This window comes from Orycteropus afer, unplaced genomic scaffold (genome assembly GCF_000298275.1).
Source record: "Orycteropus afer afer isolate SDZICR_OR568_19922 unplaced genomic scaffold, OryAfe1.0 scaffold00195, whole genome shotgun sequence".
NCBI classification, from domain to species: domain Eukaryota; kingdom Metazoa; phylum Chordata; class Mammalia; order Tubulidentata; family Orycteropodidae; genus Orycteropus; species Orycteropus afer.
Genome location: NW_006921782.1, coordinates 5,348,911 through 5,360,283, shown reverse-complemented (window position 1 = coordinate 5,360,283; position 11,373 = coordinate 5,348,911).

The window sequence follows — 11,373 nt, the reverse complement described above, 5'->3', positions numbered from 1 at the left end:
CTTCACCCAAATCCAAAAAAAAAAAAAAAAAAAACTCTGAGTCTTGACTAAAAGGAAAATGAATCAAATTTATGGATGCCTATTTTCTCCCATATTATTTTATAGTCTTAATATAATTTCAAGTAAGTAAGTAATTATATCTGAGAGTTATCCCCTTTAAACCATTAATTATGCTTTGAGAAATGTTTTCTAATGAAATAATCAGAATTTTAGTGGAAGATTTTTGAAAAAATTCTATTTTATTCATCTTTTGAAGGGTTGTAAACAAGTAAATTCTCCATGATAGCAATATAGTTAGATAAATTATGACACAATCATTGCACATAATGTAGAATCATGTTTATGAAGGATAGGAAATAATAACAAGTTAAAATAAAAAGTGGCACATCAACCTTCATATACAGTCAAACAAACAAACATAAAAACCCCCAGACTTACTGCCATGGAGTGGATTCCGACTCATAGCACCTCCCATTGGGTTTCTGAGGCAGTAAATCTTTACGGAAGTAGATTGCTCCATCTTCCTTCTGGGGAGTGGCTGGTGGGTTTGAACTGCCAACCTTCTGGTTTGTAGTCAAATGCCTTAGGCACTGCTCCCCCAGAGCTCCTTTTATATACAACTGTATACTATTCTTTTTTAAAGATTTTTTTAAGCAGTTACATAGTTGGATAGGAAAAATAACCACAGAAAGTGTCACAAAATATTAGAGATGTATATCTAAGAGGAATAATAATATATTAATTATATCTAATGCATATATTCATAGTTTCATTTTTTTCACAGTTGGGAAAATAACAAGAACAATACATTCATATAATATGGTTATAATTTGTGACCTTTGTCATATTAGATCTTTCTTGCATATACTAGGCTTAAACACAGATCTATAATACCTTAAAAAATATTTTTAGAAGTAAACTAGAAATTCAACTTATTGAAGATGGGATTAGATACCTTGTAAGAAGGACAAAATTGCATGGTCTTTTTATCCAGAAAGAATTCTTTCCAGAAACCAAAATGAAAAACTAAGCTCAAAGACAGGAAAAGGAAAGTTAGTGTCTTATTTAAATACATGAAAATTAGAAAGCAATATTGTCTCTACAAGAGTTCAAAATGCTGATATTACGCGTTAGAGCACTTTAGGAGTGTTTATGCCAATATTCTCCAAGCTTATAAACCGATTTAGCATTGTCTGATATTCAGATTTCATGGAAAATAGGTTTTCTATCTTTAAGAATATAGAAATCCGGGTGAGTAATAGATTGAGAGTTTTGTCCTTATGAGCATAAACTGTGATTGTTTACTGTGCTTTAACAATGATGACATCACTAAAGACCTCATATCAAGACACAAAACCGTGGGGAAGCTATTAAGAATTCAGTACTAATGGTTCATGGAGAAAAATAGATTCTACTTATCAAAATGATTTAAAATTGTTTTATATAAAATGCAAACATTGCAGCAGTGTGAAGGTGGACATTTTAGATCAGTTTGTATGATTCTTTGCTTTTATGAAGTGCTATGTTTTACTCCCAGAGGATTCCTATGGTTATAATGTCTAGTTAGTAGCGGGCAGATAAAAAGCTTTGGATAAATAGGGAAAGAGATTCTTAAGTTTGAAAAGGATTGAGCTCTGAAAGCCACTTCCAGATACCTTAGAATAGCCTAATAGTATCTGACCCCTAAAGGTATACAGTATATATAGATGTGAATCAGGTAAGTTATTTGGTCCAGATTGGAACATCTCTGAAGCTGCACCCCAGACTCTTATTTTCTTCAATGCCTCACTCTATCCAGACATTAGAATGTCCTCTGGCAAACAACAGATATTAGTATAACCCTGGCTAAAACGAATCCATGACATAATAATCCAGAATTCTTTCCATGCACTCTCAGACAGAAACAAGAATTATAGAAACTAACATCTCAAAAAAGATAATTATTCCATTTAGGAATACTTAATACATGATTAGAAAAGACCAACAACTGTTGCTTTGCTTCGTGTCAGTTTTATTTACCTCATAATGTCAGTTAAGCAAGAGAATGGGCAGGTCCTGAAATTTCCTTGGTTTAAGTTCTGAGGAACATTTCATTTTTGCAAACAACTTGTCAGAGCATAACTGAACTGGAGAGCTTGAGATTCCAGAATGGAAGATCAGCACATTCAGGGAACAGAATAGTGAGGTCTGTGCTGGTGTTTTTTACCACCTCTCTAAATAAAATTAAAAAAAAAAAAAAGAAAACTCATTTTCTTTTTCAATTTTGTCCATTATTCAGAATTTCTTAGTTCTTGCTTAGAGTAAGCAATGATGTTGAACAAATGGAAAGTTTCTATTTGATAAAGATTTAGGGAGGATTCAGAAAAAATATAAGTAAGAAACAAATCAGAATGATTTTATTTTCTCTCTGTTTATGCCTCTCTCAGTTTGTCTGTGTGTCTGTCTCTGTCTGATATATTTGTTTGTTAGTATGCATGTATGACCTGTCTTTGTCCTTTTCTCTCTGTCCTCTGTCTTTTTAGTGTCCTTCCCAGTAACCTCTCTCTTCTATCACTACTTTCCTCCATTATGAAGGTAGAATGATGGCTTCTCATTGGATTCAAGATTCCGGCTGGAAACATTGCCTTGAGGCCCCTCAGAGACTGTGCTATGGACCCTTCCTTCACACTCGATGTGTTGCACCCCACATAGACTTGCTGTAACCTGACATTCTGACCCTATCAATTCCCTCAGGTACCTTGTGCCTTATTGAACATCTTAGTGTTCCAGACCATTACATTCCATACAACAGGACAGGGACATAAGCATTGATTTTCAATGGTAACATGTCAGTGGAGTCACCTCTCTGAGTCTTCTTGTGTCCTATGTTTCCTTGGGTCCAGAAACAAACAAAAAAAAAAAAGAACAAGAAGAAGTTTTGGACTTGCAGTGGGAAAATAAAATAAAAACACTTTTTATCCCCAACAAAGAAAAAATAAATTATGTAGAATTATGTCACACCAAGAAAAACATGATTAAAATAACCTGGTATGAATATTCATCCCTGGCTTGACAGAAGTACGAGAGCAAGAGGAGTGCTTGCAGCTTATTGCGAACCAGGATCTCTTTCAGGAAATTGCATTTTAAAAAATTTGTGATTAGGTCTTTGGCCAAAACTGTAGGATACTTTTTTGTGGGTTTCTTTTTCTTTTATCTTGGCATTTTGGATGCCTAGCTTCCCACAGAAGTGGATGTCTATCTAATCATAACAATCCCAGGTGGTTTACCTCACTCACACCAAGATGTTACAGGCTGAGTCATTGCACAGGAGAAGAAGCACATTATCTCAGCAATTTATTACCCTTTTTTATAGTGGTCTCTTTGTCTGCACAGTCAAAATGATGGCTGGAGTATTATTAATTATTCCTGCCTCTACTATGTTTAAAGAACAGCCATAGTGCTCTGTTCAGCTACATCATCTTCTCTATTCCTATTTTTCCCCCTCAAATTCCCTCTCAGTCTCATTTTCTATCAGCATTAATCAATTGAAAGCTCCATATTGATAAAATCTTCTAGATTGGAATTAGTCAGTACAGTAGCCACTAGCCACCTTGCTCTTGAACACTTAAAATGTGGCTAGTGTAACTGAAGAACAGTATTGTTAATGGTATAGGTATTTAATCAGTATAAGTAGTCATATTGTAGAGTACAGCTTAAACTCAAAAATATTAGAAAATTCCAGAGTGCAAAAGTGTTTCAGAATCCCAAACTGTCAGGCAGCACAAATGTGTAAGTCTATACACACATGTACATGACTTTATTCTCTAAGAACACATTCTTTTAAATTTTCTAATCATTCCAAATCATTCATCATCATTTGTCATTCAACTCAGCCTCACTAGTGAGCCATTACAGTTACAAGGGACTCTAGAAGATAAAATGTGACATTATTTTTAACACCACTCCACTGTTCTTCAAATAGCTAACATACAGGTACCAGGAAGCACAATTACACTTCACATCAAAATGATGTGCATTGAATAGGAGCAATCATTTCTTATGTGATTTTTTCATTGGGATTTACAGTATATCTGAGATAAGACCACTCCCTGTACTTTAACCTAGTATTACCAATGTTTAAAATGAATTGATGCCAATAACACTGCCATTACTCTGTATGATGTATACACCTACTCCATACTTTTGGACTATCTTGTTATCTGGTATTTTGCATTTACAACTTGGAAAAAAATCCATAGCAAACATCTGATGGTATCATGGCCACACCTGCGTGCCTTATGCAAGTCAGCCTGAACAGTATACCAGAGGCTCTGATGACAACCACAGGACACAAGGGATGGAGGCTAAATTCTTCCATGATCTCTTGGGCTACTGGGGGCACAAGGAAATGGAGAGATGGCACGCGGTTGTTGGCGGTCAAGGGGAGGTGGAATAAGTGCCCAAAGGTGCTGGAGAGGTTGGTGGGGAGAGGCAGGAAGGGAGAGAGCTGGAAGGAAGCCATGTAGGGATGCAGGGCCAGAGCAGATGGAGGACAAATGGGGACAGGCAACTGGAGGCTAGAGGCTGCTGGAGCAGCAGGCAACACTCAATCACCATCATCACTACCACCCTCAACCCCCACGGGCTCTGCAGTGGTGGAGAGGGCATGGTGGGGACACAGGCAAGCCACACTACAGGCATCCTGAGATGTGTTGGAGGCACCCAAAGAACAGAGAATGAGGGAGGGGTGGGAGAGAAGACAATAGTGTGAAAGACAGGGCATGGGTCCCCACTCCTGCATAAAGCCTATTTCACATATTGACCTGGTTTTTGGAACCTAACTACATCAATAAGTGAGGAGTAGGTATATACATACATACATATAAATGTATATGTATTTGCATATTTAGTGTTATCATTATCGCTACATACTGTCAAGTTGGTTTCAAGCTATCCTCACAATCATTGCTGTTTAAGACAATTTTTACAACCACTCTGTCAATCCATATCTTTGAGGGTCTTTCCTTTTACACTGATCTTCTACTTTACCAAGCATTATATCCTTTTCCCAGGAGTGATCCCTCCTGATAACATGTCCAATGTACGGAAACAAATTCTTGACATACTTGCTTGTAAGGAACATTCTTGCTATACTTCTTCCAAGACAGATTTGTTCATTCTTCTAGAAGCTCATGATATGTATATTCAATATTATTCACCAATGATGTAATTCAAAGACATCAATTCTTCTTTAGTCTTCCTTATTCATTGTCCAGGTTTTCCATGCATATGAGGTAATTAAAGGTGCCATGGCTTGAGTCAGGTGCACCTTAGTCCTCAAAGTAACATCTCTGCTTTTTAAAACTTTCACAACAGATTTCTCCAATACATTTTTTGTTTGATTTTTTTATTGTCTCTTCTATGGACTTGATTGTGGATCCAAGTAAAATGAAATATTTGACAGCTTCAGTCTTTTCTCTGTTTATCATTGCGAAAGGGGCAAGGAGGTGGCATCTTCTGACCTCCTCTCACCCCACAAGAGGAAGACAGAATCACCATCAATAGCCCAAGGCCTATTCCCATGAGGCCAGATATGCTGCCTCCCTGTAGCTCTTTCACCAACCCTGACACCAACCATTCCTCCCACAGTACCCACCACCTTTCTGCTGGGTTTGATGATTTGCTGCAGTGGCCACACAGAACTCACAGATTATGGGGTTTATTAGGGAAGCACCAGGCTACAATTCAAGTTCAGGAACAGTGCTCGGTCTCTCTCAGCCCGACATCTCTCAGCCAATGCTCTCTCACCATCTCTCTCCCAGCAGTGCGTGTCTCTAGGTGTCTCTTTCTAAGCAGCACATGTCTCTCAGGAGCATGTTTCTCTCAGCAGCACATCTTTCTCAGCCAGCAGTCAGAGACACTTCTTCTGCCTCTAGGAGGCTGCCTTTTGAGCCTGGAAGAGTGGCCAAACTAACCAATCCCAACATCAGAATTCCATACAGCTGAGAGAGAGCAAACTGCCCAGAAAATTACTTTGTGCTGCTCCCAACAGAAATACCCCAGATGGATAACTAATAATCAGGAGCAACTTGGTTGCTCATGGCAAATTCCAGCATGGAGTTCCCAAAGACTTATGGCTAGAAAAGCCACACTATGTAATTTACTACACCACAATCATAATGTTGCTTATTGACCCTGTTGTGAAGACTTTTGTTTTATATTGATGTGTAATCCACACTGAAAGCTGTAGTCTTTGTTCTTTATCAGTAAGTGCTTCAAGTCCTATTCGCTTTCAGCAAGCAAGATTGTGTCATCTGCATACTGAAGATTGTTAATTAGTCTTCCCCCAATCCATATGCTGCAATCTTCATATAGTCCAGCTTCTTGTATTATTTGCTCAGCATACATATTGTTGTTGTTGTTGTTATGTGCTGTCAAGATTAAGTATGATGAAATAATACAACCTTGACACACCTTTCCTGATTTTAAACCAGACAGTATCACCTTGTTGTGTTTGAAGGACTGCCTCTTGCTCTAAGTGTAGGTTCCATATGAGCACAGTTAACTATTCTGGAACTCCCAATCTTCAAAATGTTATCCACAATTTCTTATAATCCATACAGTCAAATGACTTTACACAGTGAATAAAACAGGGGTTTTGAATATCTTTCTGGTATTCTCTTCTTTCAGCCAGGATCCATCTGACATCAGCAATGATATCCCTCATTCCATGTCCTCTTCTGAAGCTGGCTTGAATTTCCAGCAGTTTCCTGTCAGCATACTGCTGCAACCATCTTTGAATTATCTTTAGCAAAATTTTATTTGATATTAATGATATTGTTCAATAACATCTGCATTCTCTTGGATCACCTTTCTTTGGAATGACCACAAGAATGGACTTCGTTCTATCAGTTGGCCAGGTCTCTATCTTCTAATTTTCTTGGTTTAGATGAGTGAGTGCTTTCAGCTTTGCACACATTTGTTGAGACATATTAATTGAAATTCTGTCAATTACTGGAGTCTTATTTTTACCAATGCCTTCAGTGCATCTTGGAATTTTTCCTTCAGTACTATCAATTCTTGATCTATATATTACTTCCTGAAATAGTTGAATTTCAACCAGTTCTTTTTGGAACAGTGACTATATTGTTTCCATCTTCTTTTCATGCTTTTTTTTCATCATTCAACATGTTGCCCTAGAATCATTCAATATCAAAAATTAAGGCTTGATTTTTTTCTTCAGTTCTTTCAAATTCAGAAATTCCGAGTGTTCTTCCCTTTAGGTTTTCTAACTTCAAGTCTTTATGCATTTTACTATGTTACTTTATCTTCTTGAGCCATTCTTTGAAGTTATCTAACTCTTTTATATTGTCATTTCTTTTTTTTTTCTTTTTTCTTTTTTTTTATTGTGATTTGCGTGAAGGTTTACAGAGCAAATTCACTTTCTACACAGTGGTTCACATATACTTTGTCTCACGTCATTGACCACAGTTTACCACAATGCAACAGCTCCCCTCCCATTTCCTCCCCATAGTTACCTCTTCCCTGTGTCCATCCCTCTATGCACTCCTGCCCCCTGAGCTGTCTCCCTGTGCATAAGCAGCCCTTCTTTCTCCCATGATTGTTCTCTCCAAGGTGTGTATCTACTTGAGGTAAATGTTCAACTCATATGCCTATATTTTATTTGGTTGGAAACCACAGGTGTGGGTTCAATTCCAGATCTGAAGGGCAGCTAGGGGCCATAGTCTCAGTGGTTCCACCAGGCTTTATCAGACCAGCAAACCTGGTCCCCCCTCCTTTTTTTTTTTTTTTCCCTCCAAATGATTTTGAGTTTTGTTCCACATTGTTCTCCCTCTCTATCAAGGATCTCCTACATAGATACCCTACCAAGGCACCATCTAGTTCCTCTGGTCTCAAAGTCATATAGGCTGCAGATCGGATAGTGTATATATTGTCATTTCTTCTGTTCACTTTAGGTACTCTACATTATGTGCAAATTTCAGAGTCTCATCTAACATCCATTTCTGTCTTTTCTTTCTGTCCTGTCTCCTAATGCTTTCTTCGTATATAATGTCCTTGATGTCATTTCACAACTCACCTGGTCTTTGGTCATTTGTCAAATTTAATTGAGATAGTCTCTAAATTCAGGTGGGATGTACACAAGATTGTACTTTGACTCTCATGGACTTGTTTGCATTTTCTTCAACTTCAACTTGAATATGCATATAACCAATTGATGGTCTGTTTTGCCGTCAACCAGACCCTGGCCTTGTTCTGACTGATATTAAACTTCTCAATCATCACTTTCTACAGATATATTTAATTTTATTCCTGTGTATTCCTTTTGGTGATGTTCACATGAATCAAAAACAGGTATTGTAATGAATAATTCGTTGGTCTTGCAAAATTCTATCACACAATCTCCAGCATCATTTCTATCACCAAGGTGATATTTTCCAGCTATCCTTCTTTGTGTTAAACTTTTACATTACAATCATCAGTAATTATCAATGTATCTTGATTGCATGTTTGATCAATTTCAAACTGCAGAAGTTGGTAATAATCTTCAATTTCCTCTTGTTTGACATTAATAGTTGGTTCGTCAATTTGATAAAGTTGTATCAACTGGACTTCCTTATAGGCATATGGATATTATACTATCACCGACAGCATTTTACTTAAGGATAGATACTGAAATATTCTTTTTGAGGATGAATGCAACACTGATCCTCTAATTTGTTATTCCTGGCATAGTATACCATATGTTTATCCAGTTCATAATGGTCAATAACAGGCCACTTCAGCTCAATAGTGACAAAGATATAGATATTTATGTATTCCATTTCATTTTTGATGACTTCTAATTTTTCTAGATTCATACTTCTTATATTCCAAGTTCTGATTATTAATGGATATTGCAGCTGTTTCTTCTCCTGTTGAGTCATGCCACATCAGTAAATGAAGGTCCTGAAAAGTTTACTCCATCCACATCGTTAAGGTAGGTTCTACTTTGAGGAGACAGCTCTCCCTCAGTAGTATTTAGAGTGTCTTCCAACCCAAGGAGCTCTGGTAGCCTAGTGCCTAAGGCACTTGACTGCTAACCAGAAGGCTGGCAATTCAAACCCACCAGCCACTCCTTGGGAGGAAGATTGGGCAGTCTACTTCCATAGTGATACTGCCTCAGCAACCCAAGGAGGGGTTGCTATGAGTCGGGGCTGACTCGATGGCACATAACAACAACAACAACCAACCCGAGGGACTCATCTACCATCATTATATCAGACAATGCTCGACTGTTATTCATAAGGTTTTGAGTGGCCATTTTTTTTTTTTTTTTTTGTAGTAGTAGATGGCCAGGTCCTTCTCAGTCTGTCTCAATCTGGAAGGTCTGCTAAAATCTGTCAACATGAGTGACTCTGCTTGTATTTGAAGTACCAATGGCATGGCGTCAAACATCACAGCAACTTGCAAGCCACCACAGTATGACAAACTGACAGACAAGTGGTAGGGATACACACACACACACACACACACATACATATACATATATATAATATCAATCTAGCCTTAATGGAGAAGGTTAAAATATTTTCAAATGTAACACCAAAAGGAATTATTCATTTTGGTCTGATTAGTGGAATAAAACTTAAAAAATTGCCTGTGTAAAATTTATGTTAATAATAATAAAATAATAATTACTTATTGGATTTTTTTTCTATTCTGGCCACAAACTCTTTTAAATATATAAAAACCTATTGCTATTGAGTCAATTACAACTCAAAGAATCCTATAAGACAGAGTAGAACTACCTTATAGGGTTTCAAATGCTGTAAACCTTTATGGATTCAGACTGCCACATTTTTATTCCATGGAGTGGCTGATGGGTTAAAGCTATTGACGTTTTGGTTAGTAGACAAGCACTTAAACACTGTGCCTCTAGGGTTCCTTATAAGTAAAATATAATAAAAATATAAAATATTTTTGAAAAGCTATATTTTGCAACATTGGATGTTGCAAAGATTTTGTGTTCAACAACTAAATAAAAGTTTGACCATTTGAGCCACCCAGCAGTGCCATGGAAGAAAGGCCAGGCCTAATAACCACCCTGTGGAATGCAGTTCTCTTATGAAACACATGGGGATTGCCATGATTCAGAACCAACTCAGTGTCAATGAGAATGTATATTTCTATTTATCTATCTGCCTATCTATTTATCCATCCATCCATCCATCCATCTATCTATCATCTTAATTTGATTTTCACAACAAGCCTAAGAGATAACAATTTTTAAGTCATTGAACATTGGTGGCGTAGTACATAAGGCACTTGACTGCTAACCAGAAGGCTGGCAGTTCAAACCCACCAGCCACTCCTCATAAAGAAGGTTGGGCAATCTCCTTCTGTAGTGATATTCAGAAACCCAAGGAGGAGTCGCTATGTGTCAGATCCAACTCGACGGCAATGTGTTGCATTGTTTGCGTTGTATACGTAAATGAGACATGAAGTTAAGGAACTTCCCCAAAGTCAGCCCAAGTTTGAATTCAAATGTAGGTAGTTTAACTATAAAGGCTGAGTTCTGAACTACTATATACTCCACCCCATGCACAGGGAAAGCAAAAATTCAGATGACCAATATGTTCATTTCTCAACAATAGATAAACAGCAGGCTCAGTGGAAAATTTCTGTTTGCATGGTCAAATTAGTTGTTACTGTGTGTTGTAAACAATTAGGAGTTATACCTGTGATTACAATAGTTTACTCATTAAATAGAATAATGAGATGGTAAAAGTAACAAAAGTGTTCCCAAGGAATACCATGAAGCAGACCACTCCTGTACTAATACCATTTACATGTAATATTCAACTAAGATTATAATTGTATATGTTGAGAAAAAAAATACATTTTGCGTTATTGCTAACTTTCCCATTTGTGGTACATCAGATTTATGTTCCTCAAGATGCATTTTCTGGAACTAAAATTCCATTGACTTGGAAAGCCTTTCTGACTAAATATCTTGTATTCCTCTTTTCTGATCATTCTCTCTTTCCTTGTAAAGGGACATCCTTTTGTTAAACATTCCCCACAGCTGGATACCATTTCATATTTCCTATTGAAAATAGTCATCTCATCTTGGAGCTCACAGGTTACCTTTTCCCAGCTGTGTTGATGAACACCCCCCACTACGTTTAGTCTTTTCATGCCATTTGCTCAGAATTGGAGTTTGAAAAGAAGTTGCCCAAAATAAGCTTGTTCTTGGAAAACTTAGATATTATAATAAAAAATGTGGAGCTAGTAATAATTAGGGGTAATAATCCTGTCTTAGTTTCCTAGGACTGCTATAACAAACTACCATGAAGTTGTTGTTGTTGTTGTTTGCCGTCGAGTCGGCCCCGA